At 39.7% G+C, this 19699-nt stretch overlaps 1 long non-coding RNA gene across 1 annotated transcript; it reads right to left on the reverse strand.

The window, feature by feature from the left end:
- Positions 1-103: 103 nt before the first annotated feature.
- On the reverse strand, positions 104-12782 carry LOC116043456. Its single transcript, XR_004103473.1, has 4 exons — positions 12770-12782; positions 4963-4969; positions 1287-1456; positions 104-115 (listed from the first exon to the last, which is right to left on the reverse strand). It is a non-coding gene; the product is annotated as an uncharacterized LOC116043456 (long non-coding RNA).
- Between the last annotated feature and the right edge of the window lie 6917 nt (positions 12783-19699).

Raw genomic sequence — 19699 nt, forward strand, 5'->3', positions numbered from 1 at the left:
ACAAATAAATAACTTCATAAATTGATAATAAATAATAAATTAATAATTTAAAATCATACTTTCAGTCTCGTCCAAACTTTTTTAGGGGCATGGGGTTTCTTTGGGGAAATTGGGACTTTCAAAATTTCTAAATGTCCCTGCATATATTGGATTCAGTAAATCACAGCAATAGCTGCTGACATTATTGTTATCTGTAATCACAATGACACTGGATCAAATGATTACTTGCATGTGAAAGTAGTTGCTCTTAGGGATGCATTGACACAGAATTATCACCCAACTCGGCTCTAAAGCTCATTGCTTTTCATCAACCTTTTTCACAGAAGCAGAAGGCAGCTGTTTTGAGCAAAAAAAAAGTTCTACTACCCACTATACACATTCTTTTTAGCTCTAACTTACAAATTTAGCAACTACCTGACAACTTAATGCTGGACTTATGTTCTTCAAGTGGCAAAAAACACGCCTCCAAATGACAAATTTCAAATCAATTAATACAGGTTTAAGAACACACTTCTGTACATCCTTTCTTGAAACATATCTACCCTAACAACCGGAAAAGAATCTGTCATCACCTGGATGGTGTAACAAGCTTTTTTCTTAGTTCATTAATATTGGTGACAAAACACGACCATCACATTCACGTTATACACCATAGTCTACTGTTAGTCCACTAGTGGTGTGCGATATTGCAAAATTACAAGTAAATACAGAACCAATACTTTTTAATAATTAAGGTGGATGCATCATCAAATTGCTAAATCTGAATGAATTTTCATGACCTTTAAGTGGTTTTGTGATTTTTTCCTTTGGATTATTAATAAGTTAAAACCCATGAGAGAATTTTCATATGCTTGTATAACTTTGTTGTGTTCCCATTGTATCTTTTAGCCTTTTTACAAATTACACAGCTTGCCGTTGTTTCATTTTTGGCCTGAAAATATAGCCACACGGCGCTTCTCTTCCTCTCTGCCATTCTTCTGCTCCGTCTCAGTGCTGTTTGTGTGTTTGCTGCTGGCCGCTGCCAGGCCTGGCTGCTTGCTTGCTTGTTTACCTGGCGCCGCTGAGTCACGTGACGGTACAACATCAAATCACAAAAGGGGGGGAGGAGCAAAGTGTGCCTGCTCCGCGCTGTGACAGGAGCAGCATTGACACAGACGCAGACAGCCAGGTCGCCTCTTTGATGAAACTGCAGCGGTGCATACTGGAGAGAACATACTGGTATTGATCAATATTAATACCAACGTTGGTATCGGTATTATCGATATTTGGATCGATCCGCCCACCACTATAGTCCCCCAATTTCAGTATTTTTCAATACTTTCCACCACTTGGATTTCTTAGGACTTTTATATGTTATAGAGGAGACTTTTATGAGTAATAAACATTTGTCAGATTTTCTGTTGAAATTTGTGGGAGATTCACCCCTTTTTTCTCAGAAAATGCTTGTACTATAACTCTATTCTGTATTTAGGGGAAGTTCTCTACCTCCAAACCTAAACTTATTTGCATTCATGGTAACATTTCTACCAAGAGCCATTTCATTTCCTTGCATAATTAATGATTCCTCAGATCAAACAGAATCCCAAAGAAATATCTCTCACTGATGGGAGAGACAGCCAAATTTGATAAATTGATATTAATGAAACCAGCATGCACGTACAGCGTATCGAAATACATCAGTGGTTCCTAAATCAAGTCACGGTAGCACGTACACCAAAGAGCAGTGGAAATGCATTATGTTCAGCCTCAGCCAGAGCAAAATCATTAATGTGTCAAAGAACAAGTTGACTCATCGGTAAAGTGACAATGATGTTTGGTGCAAAAGCAGTGAAAAGGCTGATAGAGGTTAATGTGTATAGGGAAATGACAGACCCCCGGTATTTGCACTCCACAGTATGATAATTGTCTGCTTGTGTTGGCATAAGCAGCACGGTGTATTGTAATCAGACGTGCGATCAGACTTATAACATGGTGTGAAAGAGAGGGGTGTCTAGTTTCTCGCAGAAATTACAATCAAATACGTGGTGAGAAGAGACTGCATTGTTCATCATATACTGTAAATAACGTCGGAAAAATGGTATTGCTGTAATAGGGACAGCGTGGAATTGCAAATTAGGCTCTCGGCATCAAACCAGTAGGTGTAAAGTCTCGTCTGAATTATCATGTTACTATCTGCGGAGCCTTGGAGTCGAGTTTGATCCATAATGAGGCCAGGATGGAGTAGTTGTTGCAGACTTGCTTGAGGGTGAAGGGTTTGTTTCCAACTCAGAATGATATGGCTGTTCATTGGCCACAAGGGTAATTAAATCTCTCTGCAAAAACCATTATGATTTTAAAATGTCTAGAAATGGCGTTCCAAAGGTTTATCTTTGCCATGATCCTACATAAAATTCCCACTGCCACCATCTGCAGCACAACATCTCCTTTGGTAAAATGCCACATGGTGTAGCACCAACTGATGTAGTTTGGTCCTGTGGGCGCATATTAGTGGGAACACCAAGTAGGATTTTTGTGTTGGTGTAGGGGAGCTGCAGCTTTCAGTGCTACATGGCCAGCAGCTAGAGCAATAAACCACACCAACAACATAAAACACATCTTGTAATGGGAGTGGGAGGGAGCATGAGAAAGCAGCATAGGATAGAAAGGCCAGAAAGAAAAAAAGTGTTTGTTTTACCCTTTCATCTTATATTTTCCAAATCCATGTAACGTTTTCCTCCTGCTGGGTGGCCTTTTTTTTTTTTTTTTTTTTACTAACACAACTTTTACTTCAAACTCAGATCTGTGATCTTAGCTTACACACTTCAAACAATAGTCTTTTATACAGAAACAGTGCCCAGATGATGGCTGAATCTGGCCCTAGGAATAGCATTTTCATATGTAAAAGGCACTGCAAAACATTCCCATCTGCTATTTTTGCCTCCAGATGGACTTTTGAAGGTCTTTGGCCTCTTTCCCGCAGAAAATCTATACACTTTTTAAGACAACTCCATCTACACAGCCTGGTGATGGTACATCAAGCTACCCATTTATGTCTAGAAAGCAAGTTTTATTGCTCTAGCTGTGGTGCCAAATGAGAACCAACATTTGTTGTATTGCATGAGCAAAAGCAACAACAGTAGTGGACAAAAAACATGGTATGGTACTAACTTTGAAAAGCACAGAGGAAAAAAATGAACTTTTAAAAGTGTATTAAAGGTCCAATGTGTGGGAATTTCTCCCATCTAGCATTGAGATCATATATCGCAATCAACTCTCTTACGCCACGCAGTTCAAAGTACGTATTACAACTATGGTAGCCTTCACGCTTTTTTCTGATGATGCCGGTCTCTTGCTCTTTTCAATATCCTTTTTTCTTTTTCTGGGCGAAGAAGTAGACTCCTGTTCCTGAAATTTGGATTTTGAATACGTGTGGTCCTCCATGTTTCCTTCTTCAAACTTGCCAGGGCCGGGAAGCGATGATACCCATTAGCAGCATTAGCAGCACCTGTGAGTTTATCATGTGACAGCAAAATCGCGAAAGGCAGAGCAGTATGTCCTGTATGTCCCTTAAACCCCTGCCACACCAACCCAATGGCTGACCGTTGGCAGAAAAGGCAATTGGATTGATCAGTCGGCTCCCCGAGGTCCAAAAAGTGCCTCAGAACACACCGAAGCGACGCCGACTTGAGCGTACATTCTGCGCGTGAGTGAGACGTAATACGTCTCCATAACAGCAGGCGGCACTAATCTGTATTGTCGCCCAAAAAAATTAACCGGCAGCTGATTGGACGAACGCGTCACGTGGGTCTGGCTGCTCCTGGATTTTTCAACCGGGCATAATGGCGGCTCGTTGAGAATACGATCTCATATTTTACGAAGATAGTTCACCGAAACGTGTTTCTGAAAACATTTTAAGCGAGAAATAGGCCATTCAGTTGCTGAATCTGTCTTCATTTCAGATCAACAAAGGTCAGTTTAAAAGATTTGGTAACACTTTATAATAACCATCATTAATAGATGGTAAATTGATAGTTAATTAATCTTTAGTTAATTGTCATTTAACTGTTAGCAAACAGTCATTTTACTGTTAACAAACAATGAAATTATAGCATTATCTGTATCTGTATCTGTTAACCATATGAATTATCTGTATCTGTACTCGGACTGGGCGGGGCCTATGAAGAACAAGGAACACACCAGGCAGGTCCGAGATACTGTTGTGGAGAAGTTTAAAGCCGGATTTGGATACAAAAAGATTTCCCAAGCTTTAAACATCCCAAGGAGCACTGTGCAAGCGATAATATTGAAATGGAAGGAGTATCAGACCACTGCAAATCTACGAAGACCCGGCCGTCCCTCTAAACTTTCAGCTCATACAAGGAGAAGACTGATCAGAGATGCAGCCAAGAGGCCCATGATCACGCTGGATGAACTGCAGAGATCTACAGCTGAGGTGGGAGACTCTGTCCATAGGACAACAATCAGTCGTATACTGCACAAATTTGGCCTTTATGGAAGAGTGGCAAGAAGAAAGCCATTTCTTAAAGTGCCCATATTATAAAAAAATCACTTTTTCTGGGATTTGGGGTGTTATTTTGTGTCTCTGGTGTTTCCACACACATACAAACTTTGAAAAAAATCCATCCATGCTGTTTAGAGTGAGATACGGTTCCTGAATGTGTCCTGCCTTCAGTCTCTGGGTGAGCTGTTCAAAATCGCTAGCATGCTACCTCGTTCTCAATAGCAAAGCACTGCTATAACACCACACAAGTTCACCATATCTACAAAAGAACTACTTCCATGTGCGCCCTCATTTAGAAGTCTCCCAGCTAATCCTGCCTTGTAACTGACCGAAGTTGTAGAAACAGCCTTTCTTTTACTGTCTATGGAGCTAGCTAGCTGACATGATCTACATCTGAGCTACTGGGCATGTGCAGTGCAATCAAAGATAGTACAGAAGAAGAAGAAGAAAAGAGGTCTCACTCTGTAGCTAAAACAGAGACCAGGTGAAAAGAGGATCTGCAGCAGTGAGAGAGAGCGGTGCAGTACAACACAAATATGGTGTTTTTTGAAAATTAAACCATGTAAACCTATTCTGGTGCAACATTAAAATACAATATGAACCTGAAAATGAGCATAATATGGCTGCTTTAAAGATATCCATAAAAAGTGTCGTTTAAAGTTTGCCACAAGCCACCTGGGAGACACACCAAACATGTGGAAGAAGGTGCTCTGGTCAGATGAAACCAAAATCGAACTTTTTGGCAACAATGCAAAACGTTATGTTTGCAGTGTTGGGCAAAAATTTCAGTCTCTCGATGTGCAAAACTGATAGAGACATACCCCAAGCGACTTACAGCTGTAATCGCAGCAAAAGGTGGCGCTACAAAGTATTAACTTAATAAGGGGGCTGAATAATTTTGCATGCCCAATGTTTCAGTTTTTTATTTGTTAAAAAAGTTTGAAATATCCAATAAATTTCGTTCCACTTCATGATTGTGTCCCACTTGTTGTTGATTCGTCACAAAAAATTACAGTTTTATATCTTAATGTTTGAAGCCTGAAATGTGGAAAAAGGTCGAAAAGTTCAAGGGGGCCGAATACTTTCGCAAGGCACTGTATATATATATATATATATATATATATATATATATATATATATAAGGGCTGTCAAATAACATTAATTTCGATTAATTAATCTGAGAAAAAAATAACGCATTAAAAACATTAACGCAAATTAATCCATTCTATATTGATGTTTGCATACAGACGAAAATATGGTGCCACTGATATGTCTGCGCTTCTCTCTGATGCTCTGAAACAGACATTACAGGAAACACAAACACTGCTGCATGTGACGCTAGTTAACACTATACTCAACAGCAGCTAACGTTAGCCTACCGCTAGCTAGTTAACACTACACTCAACAGCAGCTAACGTTAGCCTACCGCTAGCTAGTAGCTGGATTAAACACGGTTAAAATGCTGACAGCTAACGCTAAACGGTGTAAAGTTTGTCTGTATTTTACTGTAGAGGTTCAGGCACCGTTAATTATGTATGCGAATATAATATGTGTATATATCTGTATGTAGATAGATACTTTTTTAATATAATTTAATGAAGGGCAAAATATGTATCATTGCTTTACCAAGCATTTACTAACCAATAACTAACTATGACAAACAGTCGCAACTTTACAATAGCCATCCAGATAATGTTTATAGATGGTTTACAAAGTATTTCTTAACTATTTAACAAGGTATTATTGTCATCTGTTGCAACTTTATAATACCCATCCAGACACTGTTTATAGATGGTTTACAAAGCAACTAGTAACCCTTAACAAAGTGTTGGGAATATCTGGTCCATCTATCTATGTAATGTTTATAGAGGTTTTAAAAATGGTTTCCTAAAGGTTTACAAACATTTTTCAATCATGACCAGATACCTAATATAGTATATGAGGGATATAATTTGTGTAACAATAATCTGTTAATTAACAGCACTACTAATAACTAATAAAACATTATTAATTATAATTTCATTGTTTGTTAACAGTAAAATGACTGTTTGCTAACAGTTAAATGACAATTAACTAAAGATGAATTAACTATCAATTTACCATCTATTAATGAAGGTTATCATAAAGTGTTACCAAAGATTTTCGTCACATTTTGAGAGGCGTTAGTCACACTCATCCCGCTCATCATTTCCAGGTTAGCACTCCACCAATCAGATTGGTCACTGAGTCCGACTGCCCTCCCTCCGACCCAGCATGTCAGGTCTGCCAAAATGAAGGCCGACAGCTCCTCCGACGGATGACGGCACGGAACACACCGAACAGACTCGAGTCATTGACCTCGCCAGACTGTCCGACGGCTGATTATCGGGTTAGTGTGTCAGGGCCATTACCGGTTAACGTATTTCAAGATGGCACATGAACAGGTACGGACTGACAATTTTTGCGTTCGGGAAAAGTCCAACCGACGGCCGTCGGCACAAGAAAAGTCTAATAAAGCGATATTAACAGCCAACAGCAGGGTGCGCTAATACGATCACTTATATGCTACGTGTAAGAGTAGGCATACTAGTCTGGCTATCACCAGACCAAGCTCAATCTCTGCAGGGCGAAATCAAATCGCCGGCAGATCGGGCTGGGTTTACCCAGTCTATAGGCCTACGTCATTAGACGTGACAATGGCTAGTAGAAAACGTAAGGAGAAAGGTGGATGGGAAAAATTCAAAGAAAAGAGGGCCAAGTCTCTCGAGACTGATGCAGCAAAATGCAAAAAGCTCACAGAGCTGCAGTGCAACTGCCAGCAGCAGTAGTAATGTTAGTCCTTGACGACCAAAGCAGCACTGCGTCACTTAGCCAGAGTGTAGAGGACCAAGTGGAAGCTGAGCCTGAGCATCCACAGTCTGGTCATGATGAGGGACAGATAGCAGAGTTAATTTCACATCAGCAAGAGGTAGTGGTAAGTGCCAGGAGCAGGACACATTGTAATAGGCTGCCTTTATCCCTATCTTAGCGAATTGCATAGTCAGCTATCAACATGGGTGTGCATCATGATTATGAAAATTACCGTGCCATTTAGTGCTGTCAAACTTAACTTGTTTAATAATTTCTGTTAGGTTAATTTGAAACATTAAACGCGTTAGAAATTAATCGTGGGTTGACCGCGATTTCACTTTGTTGTATATGAGAGGTTGTAGTGAGCTAACTTTTGCTGCTAGGACGAAGACTATGGTATTGAATTAAACGGGAAAACGTCAGGCATGCATTGGTACCACTCTAAATGTGCTAAAAAACAGGGAAGGGGGCTAAATAATTCACCAAATTTAACCAAAAGTTTAACCAAAAAATCCTAGCTTGCACTTTCTGTCTGTCTTCCATCAGAGTGCAGTTTTTCCTTGTCTTTCATATTTGCGTTTACTATTGTGGAACTGACAAAGACTGGAGGCCTGTACTACGAATCAAGATCAACATGCCCTGGATTTATTTCAGTTACCCGGCTTCACCTAACCTAACAACCGCGGTCCCGCATAAGCTGTGTCACGACGGTGGTTAACAACTAGTTCAATCAACCCAGGGTTTCCCAATCCACTTTATATTTGAGACCTGGATTAACACCTGGATTGTAGAGCTGATGTTTCCTATTCCCTCTGTTGCTGAAGCCATTTTTAACCCCATCTCCAAAAACGTACTGAGAAAAAAAACGTGTAACTACCACAGAAAAACATTAGCAATCCAGAATGTTTGCCTCAACTAAGCAGATTCAAACACAATAACTGCCTGTTTATCCCATTTCAAACATTCTTGACATTTACTTCAAATACATTGGTAAGTACAATGCTTATTGTTCTATATTTAAGATTTAGGAGCAAATTGTGTCTATGCTGTAGGTCATATGTTGACAACTTTTTTTTTTTTAAGATGTACATTTGATCTGTTTATAGTCATTGTTTGATATGCCGCAAATCACTGAACTACACAATAAGCATGTTAGTTTTATAGAGGTCTTTGGAGATTCAGAAGCTACAGTAAGTTTAAATATATTATGCATCATGCACACACTTCGCAACTCTCTGGAGGTTTTTCTAACAGATCAAAGCACTTCCTCTTTTCTGAAATAATGAGGAAGGAAAAAAGTGAAGATATCCTCATCAGACATGTCAGTCTCCCACCTTGAATGTACCATCAGCAACCTTCCGCCTCAAGTATTATTTTAGGAGTGAACTAAGTGTAGCTGGAAGCCAAAATAAAAAACACAATTGGGATTCAGAACAGACATTTGACATGCCACTAAACCGGCCCAGTTATATGGAGACGAATATTACGTGGTCAAATCATTTTACATCATGAACTCACCTCAAGGATCCTCACTGTGGCACCCTCCTTTTCATTCACACACTCGCAGGGTTACCATGGAAACAAGGAGTGTACTGTTCTAGCCTCCTTACAAAGTGCTGCAGCCTTATAGCAAACCAAACCCGTCCCTGTTACAGCGTTTCAAGGATGCGGCATTGTCTAAACCAGCTGCAGACAAGTTAATCTTTCCGCCAAATCTGGATATTTCTAGTAATAAATGACATACTGAAAAAAATAAATCCCTGAATACCAATTACACACTCGTGTCCCAAAAATAACTGTTTGCATTCCCTAGATAAAACCCTCCAAAACTAGGCTACGCCTATGGTGTTTAATCCTTTGATGTCTGAAAAGACCACACAAAAGGGATTATTAAAAGGATGTTACTCTGTTGAAACCAGCTGTAAGAAGAGGCAGAGTTTCTAAAGTAGCATGAGTATTAGTCCTGGAACAAGCCAATGATAACAAGTCCAACTGCACTCATCCCTCCAAAGGTACTTAACTCCTATTCTTGAGTTACAGCATGCCAAACAATGCCTTACCCAATCTTGCAGAAAAGATTCTGACGGGAAAAGTTGATTCTATTTGGGGAATGTATAAAACTAGGGATGCAAAAGAGGTAGAACATCATGTAAGCATTCTTTTTGAAAAGATTGATTTCCTTAAATTATAGCTCAGCTCGTTATTACATACAAGTACTTTCCTAAACATGTCATGTATTTTGTCAATTTGGAAATGCATTTGTGAAATGCTAATTAAAAATAATGCAAGACCAAAAATGTAGATGAATGTGTCTTGGTGGTGGTGCAAAGTCACTGTTATTCACTTGGTATTTACCTATATTTGTAAGTGGACTTTAAGGCTGCATACTACTTACTGATGAACCAAGACTCAGATCTTGTAAACACTCGCCTGGATGATCATTATTTTATTGCTTTATGGAAAAATAATCTGCTGACCAGGTGCTCGAGCATATATTGCATGTCTGGAATGTAGATGGATGGGGAAAAGGCTCCTTTTTCCTGATTAATATTACATTTAAGGTGTGTCAGTTGTAAATCATGGTGATGAGATTATTAAATCACTCCAACTGTGTGATTTACTAAACTAGAAAGTGCTGTTTGGCACTCATTATTTAAGACGCACTGAAAGCAGGTTCCAACTTCATTGCACAGAGAGGTGACTTGATTGAAGGGAACAAAAACATTTCTCATGACCTTTATTTTGACTAAACTTAAAATGAAAACAGAATGCAGAAGAACAGCAAAACCTCTAAATAGATGTATAATTAATTTGATGATAAATGGGACAACATCATGCACATGCATGAATATTTCAGCAGATACAGTAGAGCCATAAAGAAACACACTGGCTTGGGAATACATATACTTGCTCAGTGAAACTCAAAGTGTTCTATAGCGATTTCTTTATTTCGTCTATTCCGATCATTCACAAAATGGCTTGCCCATTACTTTTCATAAAAATGTCTTGAATTTCTGACAGATAAGCAGGAATGAAACCATATCCCACAGTGCTGTTCCCCTGTGGACTATTCATATGCTTTGCCATTCTATCATTACATTAAACATGGGCTACAATTGGCCTCATGTCTGTATTCAGAGATTGTATGTTTTACAGCAATATCACTGTTGAACCAAGAGGTCGTTCCTATACTTGATTTGCATAAAAGTATGCCATTAAATAAAGCGCTGCCACCACACTCAGACCTTACTTTCATGCAAGTATGCGACTGGACAACCAACAAGTGTAATTTTTGTTCAAATCGGGGTTTGAATAAGCACTGACCATCCGGCTAGCATCTGTCCACTAAAGTGCTTTGGTGTTGCTTTAACTGTGATCACAGTTAAAGCAACACCAAAGCACTTCTTCTCTTCGGTCCCCCTACAGATTGGAAGCGGAATTGTCCATTACCACTGTCGTATGTCTCATTCGAGCTACAGATCCGCTACCCGATCTGGCAAACTTGCATAGTGCGGTTATAGCAGATAGAGGGCCGCAAAGCGAATGCAGAAGTGCCGTTCACCCTATTACCAGTTGATGAACCACTGAAACGATTTTGGAAACATTATTTTAAGGTACAGAAGAATCTTTGGTGTTGCTTTAAGGACTCTCAGTCCACAGCAGTCGACAGCATCATGGTGGGAAAAGGACACAAAGTTTTATCTTGATTTGCTTTGAAACTGAACTAAAAATTCTTGATTAGAACAAGTTTTTTCCTATAACAATGTGGCTTCTTTTTTAATGATTATACAAAGAGCTAGACCTCAATATTTTTGTGTAAATTTCCTTTTGGTTTATTGATATACAATTATTATGTGAACTCTCTTAGCTTCCACTGTGATCTAGTACGATGTGCAAACTGGACTATGAAATGGACTACAAGATGGTGCCGATGTGGAAAAATCAAAGACAGGTAGAGATATAGGTAGCCTGGTCCTACCAGACTCTGGTACATTTCATTTGTACAGAGAGTCTGGCCTCTCTCTATTGACAAGTGTTAACTTCCTTGAAGGCGGGTACTCTGTTGAAGTTTAAAACTATCGGATCTGCCTGGCTCCCCCTCCTACATACTGTCTGGTAGGACCAGGCTAACAAGAGGGGAGACAACAACAACTATCGGCTTAGCATTGCTAGTGTTAGCCTTAGCCAACTCATTCACCACTAACGGAGCGAGCTGGAAAATCAAACTGTTCCCGAACCCTGTGGGGAGGAGGTCCACAACATCATGGCCACCAACAGAATTCAGCAAAGATTGTTCTTGCTCAGGCTTTAACTTCTGGATATTCGGCAGCATTGCCACAACGGGCCGCATCTTTCTCTGCCACCATTACGGAACTATAACTCAAACTAGCGCACGTCACAACCTCAACGTCATCGTTCTCAGCTACTTCCTCTGTTCGCTGATTGGACTGCCAAATATTTGGTTGGAGAAAACCCAAGACTATACCGCAAACCCAGACGGAGTACTGAAGGAAAATGAAAATTGAGCGGAAGTACGTAGGAGGGCAGAGCCAGGCCAAGATATAGGTGCTGCAGATTCGGTCTGTTTCTCTCTGCCATTGTTTCATCATTGTTTCATCATTGTTTATTTCACATAGAGCCTATGATAACTGACATTAGCAAATGCTTCTTTATTTGAAGCAAGGGTTAGAATAAAAAGTTGCCTTTTATAAAAAAAATCACAAAGCAATGTGTTCTGTTAGATTAGGGTGTCAAGTAAAATGGAAAGGAGATGGCACAAAAATACGGAGGCCGAGACGGTTCAACACAAATACAAAAGCCACAACATAAACGCAAAAGCTACAACACAAACGCAAAAGCTATAATACAAACGCAAAATCTATAACACAAATGCAAAAGCCACAACACAAAAGCTACAACACAAACGCAAAAGCTACAACACAAATACAAAAGCCACAACACAAATACATAAGCGAACGGAAGTGAGTGACAACAGAAGTGAGTGACAACGGAAGTGAGCGTGTTGTTGACAAAGTACATACATATGAAAATAAAAAAGATATTGAACAACACTGCTTATTTGTGACAATCACGTAGCGAGTAATCATAATTAGCAAGGAACCATGTTTCACTTAGTTCTCAAACATACAAGAACTTTCCTCCTGCTCATCCGCCGGCTCCGTTTGTCAACAACACACTCACTTCCGTTGTCGCTTATGTATTTGTGTTGTAGCTTTTGCGTTTGTGTTGTGGGTTTTGCGTTAGTGTTGTAGCTTTTGCATTTGTGTTGTGGTTTTTGGGTTTGTGTTGTAGCTTTTGCGTTTGTGTTGTAGCTTTTGCGTTTGTGTTGTGGTTTTTGGGTTTGTCTTGTAGCTTTTGCATTTGTGTTGTAGCTTTTGTGTTGTGTTGAACCGTCTCTGCCACCATACACCATCTAACAGAGCAAGTGCTGTATTGCAACATATTGCAACTTTTAATGCGGGTATATGGTAAAATTGTGGGGCTGGGAGCTTCTATTCATTTATTCATCCAGACACTCCTGTCCCATAATGGTTGGAACTGACTTACCAGTACTTTTCTACTTACATAATCTATTTCAAGTTTTTTTATTCAACTCTTTGCACTGTAGAAGATAAGGTCATACTAGAACAGCAAACACACACACGCACAATGCTCCAAGCACATACATACACATTCTCCACATAGTGATCTAAACAAATACACTGTACACTCGACCATACTGACACTGCAACAAGTGCAACATCAATCTTGGTAACAATGGGCTTTATACTGGCACTCAAACACTAATGAAACAACTGAACGTGTTGCCTTCAAACAGCCCATTCAACATTTAGTGAATCACGCTGTATCGGCAAACAATAGTTCCAATTATGTAAAATAAATAAATACGCCAGGATCTGCGGACATTGAGTGGCTACCTAATTCAGCTTTTTCAACCATACCTTCAAATGATAAATTGAAGCATCTGTCTTAGTTATCATTAGATATATTTCATACTTTCTCCATCTGGAGCCACCATCTGGTTTGTTTTCGGAGGCAGGCTTGACATAACCCCTGCCCACGAATGTCTGACTTACTGAGTCAAGGGGGTGGGAGGGGGATAAGCAGCACCAAATATCCACAAGGGATTTCCCAGCATTGGAGAGTCGCTGATATGGCGTATCTTAGCTTACATACATCTGTTATACAGTATGAGCATTTCCCATTAGGCATGGTAAGCAGAGCTCACTTCTGAGACAATACAATATAAGTGATGAGGAACAAGCCTGCAGGGTAAATGAGCCTGAACCTGATAGTTATGGTTTCTGACACAGAGGACTAGTTTGTACTTAATTACATTTCAAGATATGCTAATAACGAAGAAGAGTATCACTTTCCTTGTAATTTTTTAAAAATAATTCCTACTCAGTTTTTACTGATATTATTAACAGGTTTATAAGTCCTCGAACAAAGGCCTGAGCTTTATTATGTATCCCATTTAGGTTAAAGGACATAAGTTATTCAGTGCAGGCTGAAAAACTAATTAAACTGTTCGGTGCAAATTTACCTTCAAACTTTCAGTAAAAGCTAGTACACAGTATATACCACTTTTACAGGATTGCATTATTATCTAGGTTGAATTTATACTCATTGCCAGAAAAGACGCTCAATGGTGTTTTAAGCCCATCTCCTTCCAGGCAGCGCTGCGACCGTTGACTTCAAGGCACCTAACCTTAACCCTAACCCTAACCCTAACTATAACCATTGCCTAATCCTAGTGCCTTCCAGGCAGCGCTGCCTGGAAGGAGACATTGGGGGCTTAAAACACAGATAAACAGAAAAGACAGCTTAAAAACATCTTAAACCAACCTGTTTCTGTTCACTACTAAAGCAGAAACTAGTGTGATGTTCTTATCGCTTAGCAAAAGCTGCAGTGAAAAGGTCAGGGCACAAAGTCCAGTGTTCTACCAAAAGTCAATGTTGCTTTCCCTTAACGGTGGAGGTGTTCTCTCCCTTATCCGATAGGACCTTCACACTCACACAAATATCTTCAGTTATTCTGCCTGATGAGATGTGCTCAGGGTGAGGTTGGTTGGAGCTACGTATGCTGGGAATTAAATGACATCACAAAAACACCATGAACTAATTTGAAAAGTGTGCGCTCCAAAACACAACCAGCATAGTACTGGTGTGTGCCAATTTAAAGTTTAAAGTTTCAGTTTTAACTGGCATGCTGAATGGCATATTCAGGTTATGCCAACCTGAATTAATGAAAAGAAATAGATGAAAATGAATGACAAAAAAAAAATGCTTTTTTTGTTTAATATACAAAAAGTATGGTAAACATATCTTGCTCTGGCCGATTCCAAATGGAAAAGCACTGTACTGTCTTTGCCAAAACTTGCAAGCTGTCCAAAGGTGAATTAAAGTTTGGCTGAAGTGGTGGTTGGAAAAAAACTGCATACACCTTAAAGTCCAAATAAAATCACATTTAATCATTCACTTATTTTTTTTAATGCATTGTTAATAGTAGTTTTTTCTAAAGGATACCGGAACAGATGCTGTATACAGTAAATATCGGTCTAGGCATATGCTATTCCAGACATAGGGGGAATGATTAGCCCAGTCTCATGGCAGTTCGTGAAATGGTTACGTTATTGAATCTATTGATTCGTGAACAGGACACGATTATGTCGTTTTTTTCGTGTGGTGATTACGAAGCATATTTCGTGATTACAGCACGACAACGGTAGGGAATAGTATGAAAAGCAGAAAATCTGCGTAGGGAGGTTGGTCGGGGTGGTGGATGGGTCAAACAATACAGGACTTTCACCCTGGAGAGCAGGGATCACGTCCGGCGTGTTGCAGTTCCTTTCCAAGTATCTTCTTTTCCTAACCTCAACCGTCCCGTTGTTGTGGCGTTTCATGTCCCCGTTGTTGCGTGCCACAGAGACCGCGGATTGTGTCCCTGTGCCCGGGGATCGCGTCCCCGTGTGGCGGTCCGTCCTGTTGTGTGGCGTTTATTTTCCTCGTTGTTGTTTCCCCCAGAGCAGCCCAGTGTCATGGCAGTTCGTGAAATGGTAACGTTCGAAAATCATGAAATGAAACCGGGTTGGAATGATAGAGGTCAGATTTGGGAATTGATACAACACTCAACAATCCTTTATCGGTTATGAGCTTCACCAAATGCTGTTAGATAAAATACACCAGCTGAATAGAGCATCGTTATAAAGGTTAAACTGGTGCAACAAAACTAACAGGACAGTAAGGGAATCAGACCACACACGTTTCTTAACTTTAAGTAACTCTAGTTGTCTAAACTAAACCATACTTTAACCATAGAAGCAGCTGTTTAAAAAAAAGCAGAGAGATCCTCTCATGCAGGGCTATGTGAGGAAAGTCTTTTGGCTGCTTCTTGTGCATATCTACATATGTCTCACAATTCTGGGTTTTCTCCTAAAAATAACAGATTTGTTTTGAATCCACTAACCTTAAATATTATAATAATAATTCCGGGTCACCTTTATTTCAGTTTTCTATTTCTGTGTGCTGTCTGAAGCAGGCAAACTTTAAGGAACAAAAGGAGGGAGATCAGTGAGTTTAGGGAGAGAAGTCATGGTTCTCAAGCCCTTGCCAGTGTGAGAGTTCTTACAGTCTACTTTTGATCATTATTAGAAGACCAGGCATCAATAGTGCAGTGGCACCCTATTGTTTCTCTAGGCATTCTTTCCCTTTCTCTTTTATTTCTTGGTAGTCTATGCCTTCAGACGTTTTCACAGAAGACATTCTGACAAGCACAGATGTAATTATTGACATTAATAAGGGCAACATTCAATCGAGCATCGATGATGCAGTCCCAGTGCTTTGCTATGATGAATGTTTGCTAACTGGCATGGCTCAATGGGGCACATAAATGGAGTTGAGCCATCGCTAATGTTTTTCATTTCACATGTTCTTTGTCTGATATATAGGTCTATACAGGCTGTTTTAATGAACCATTCGTACATATAGTTACGAAAAGTAATGCACTGTAATTTGTATGTATTCCACGTATTTTTCACTGTATGCACCACATTGAGAAGATCCACATAGGGAGGAATTCAGGGTGGATTGATGGGTCCTAAAACACAGGGCTTTCAAGCAGGGGAGTGGAGTCTCTGTCCTGGAAGAAATGCCCAGGAAACAGGTGTTTGTGTCCGGGGAGTACTACATAAGAGGTCCGGTGTTTTAACCCAAAGCACAATTTTTTTTCTAATCTTAAAGGTCCTATGACATGCTGCTTTTTGGATGCTTTTATATAGGCCTTAGTGGTCCCCTAATACTGTATCTGAAGTCTCTTTCCTGAAATTCAGCCTTAGTGCAGAATTACAGCCACTAGAGCCAGTCCCACAATGAGCGTTACTTAGGATGTGCCATTTCTGTGTCTGTAGCTTTAAATGCTAGGAGGAGAGAGGGGGGGCAAGGTGGAGGGTGGGGGTGTGGCCTTGACCAACTGCCACTTTGCTTGTTTGCAAGCCATGATGTCTCTCTCTTTCTCATTGGCAGGCCAAATTCTCTGGGCAGGCAAAGCAGAGAAAGGGGAGGTAACCTTACCCCTTATGACCTCATAAGGGGCAGATTCCAGATTGGCCCATCTGAGCTTTCATTTTCTCAAAGGCAGAGCAGGATACCCAGAGCTCGGTTTACACCTATCGCCATTTCTAGCCACTGGGGGACCATAGGCAGGCTGGGGGAACTCACATTAATGTTAAAAAACCTCATAAAGTGAAATTTTCATGCCATGGAACCTTTAACTAGTCGTTTTGGTGCCTTACTTACTGTAACTCTCATCGCCGCAGGACAGTCACCTTTCAATGGTTAAACTCAACTGCAATGGCTGCTGAAACGACTGTAACCTCTGTACCTGGCTCAAAGTCACCTTTGTCAGCTAAATTTAACTGTAAAGACCGCTAAACTTAACTGTCATGTGTCATGGCGGTTGCCGTGATTTCGTAAGATACATACATTTGTTGTGCATACGAATGTGTTGATCTATAAACCCGACTGGTCAATTCTGTAGGAAGTGTGGCACATTGAGTCGTAAGTCACAAACGTAATTTAACAGAATCATGTTTTGGATTCCTTTCCTATGGTTTAACAATAGAGTTTTGATACTCCAAACTGTGACATGGAATTATTTTTGTCAGAAAAGATACTTCAGTCAGGAACACTCTCGTCATAGATTTAACCATTTATTGCAATGAATGGAAGTTATAGTTACGCTTGACACTGATGGCTCCGCTTTGATAATGCTCCCTGGACCAGCCAAGCAGCATGCTAAGCTAAAACAGGGAGCACCATACAGAAAGTAGAAGAAAGTAAAAACAAGAGTGAGCCAAAAGCAAGACATTGAAAACCATTTTAAACTTTGAGTCATGTTAGGACTCTGAACTAGTAAGGTGGAGGCTGGGTTGGTGGAGGCAAAGCGTTGCTAGCAGCAGCAGCATTGAGTGAAGCAGCGTTGGTGTAGCAGGGATCAGCGCAGAGGGAGTCACATTTAAAAAGACCGCCATGATGTGAGAATGGCTGGGATTGGTGGGTGTCTGATAGGTATGATAATCAGTGTTGGGAGTAACACGTTACAAAAGTAATGCAATTACAGTAATGTATTCCTTGCTATAACGCAGTAATATAACGGATTACTAATACAATTTTGATAATATTATACCCGATACAATCTCAGTAGCACGAGCATTTCAACCCAAAATTTAGTGGTGTTTAGTTTTTTTAAGAATTCACCAACACCGCGATTTCAGCACAGAAAAAAAAAAGTCTGAGTGTAATTTCCTGTTGCTGAAATTCGGTGGTTGAGATGACATGCATAGACGGATACATTTGCGAGATTATTTTCAGGAGTTATTACGCTGCGTTGAAGCGATCTGTCCCGTCACTGTTGCCGTGGTCAGAGCCAGAACCAGAGACGGTACAGACAACATCTGTGTCCCAACAGGTGATGGTACGTCAGCACGGACAGCAGTGATATAAACATGTCAGGAATTAGGCTTGCTACACGTAATATCATTACATTTTATCAGTGGTGGAAAGTAACTATACCCTACTTCAATACAATTGTAAGGTACTTTTAATTGGGAATTTTCATTTTCTACTCCACCACAATTCAGAGTCAATTAGGCCTATTATACATTTTACTTCACTATTTGTTCTATAGCTTTAGTTACTTTGCAGATTCAGATTAATAATACAAAATATTATGAATAAATTATGATGTATTAAAGTGGATAAAGATGAGACTTTATTGATCCGGTGGTGAAATTCACAAGCTACCTGCTAAGCCATACTTCCGCTGTTATTTTGGTGAAAGTAACTCCAAAGTAACACAAAAGCAGTGTAAAGCATTACAATTCATAAACAGTAATATTGTAATATAACTAATTACTCTAAAATGACAGTAACTAGTAGTCCATAATATATTACATACTGGAAGTAACTTGCCCAACACTGATGATAATTCAGTCAGCAGGTGTATGACTTCCATGTCCAGCATATAAAGCTAAGCTTAATGAAACAGATATAACACATTTCTCTGCATTGCTTTTCTCAATCATTTTGTACACCTATTGTGTAGGTTTATTTGTTTTTGACATTCAGTTATTTAATTTTCACAAACTCTGGATATTTCATATCATTGAACACATACTGTATGTGTGGTATATTCATTTTATATTATTAAGTCGTGATAAAGATTCCCCTCAAACTGAATTATGAAGTGAATAGGAGAAGGAGATATTCTCATGGTCTTGGAGATTTCATTTTGAATTATTGTACTGTAACGAGACACCAAAAAGTAAAATCTGCTGCACAAAATCATTAAGTAAAACGCCAATAAATAAGAGATAACTGTTTATGGTAACTGGGGATGTGGATGTGTTTTCCAGCACACAACTGCCAGCACTGAAGAAATTAAGCTCATTCATGGGTAAACTTTCAAATGAATGTTCCATCATTTCACAGATTATGCCTTCTACACAAGCAAAGCACCCTCATACTATCTTGAATTAGTTTTTTTTTTTTGGTCTGTTCTGGGTTTTGTTATTGCTCAAGATTACATTTCAACTGACTCATAAAAGCATTATGAAAGTGTTTAAGGGTAGATTTGAGATTTATTTCCAATGTTTGCTGTACTGAATATCCAGGATTTTACATCACTTATCCAGAGAAAACAATTGCCCAAAGGCCTGCATTGCCAGTTTCTGCGAATTTTTGTGTGCAGCAGAGGAGCTTGCCTGTCACACGGTTTGTGAAAACTGGGTCAGAATGAGGCAAAAGATTTAAAAGTGGAAAATGTGCACCTATGCTTAATAAAGCATG

Source organism: Sander lucioperca, chromosome 3 (assembly GCF_008315115.2).
Source record: "Sander lucioperca isolate FBNREF2018 chromosome 3, SLUC_FBN_1.2, whole genome shotgun sequence".
Lineage (NCBI taxonomy): Eukaryota > Metazoa > Chordata > Actinopteri > Perciformes > Percidae > Sander > Sander lucioperca.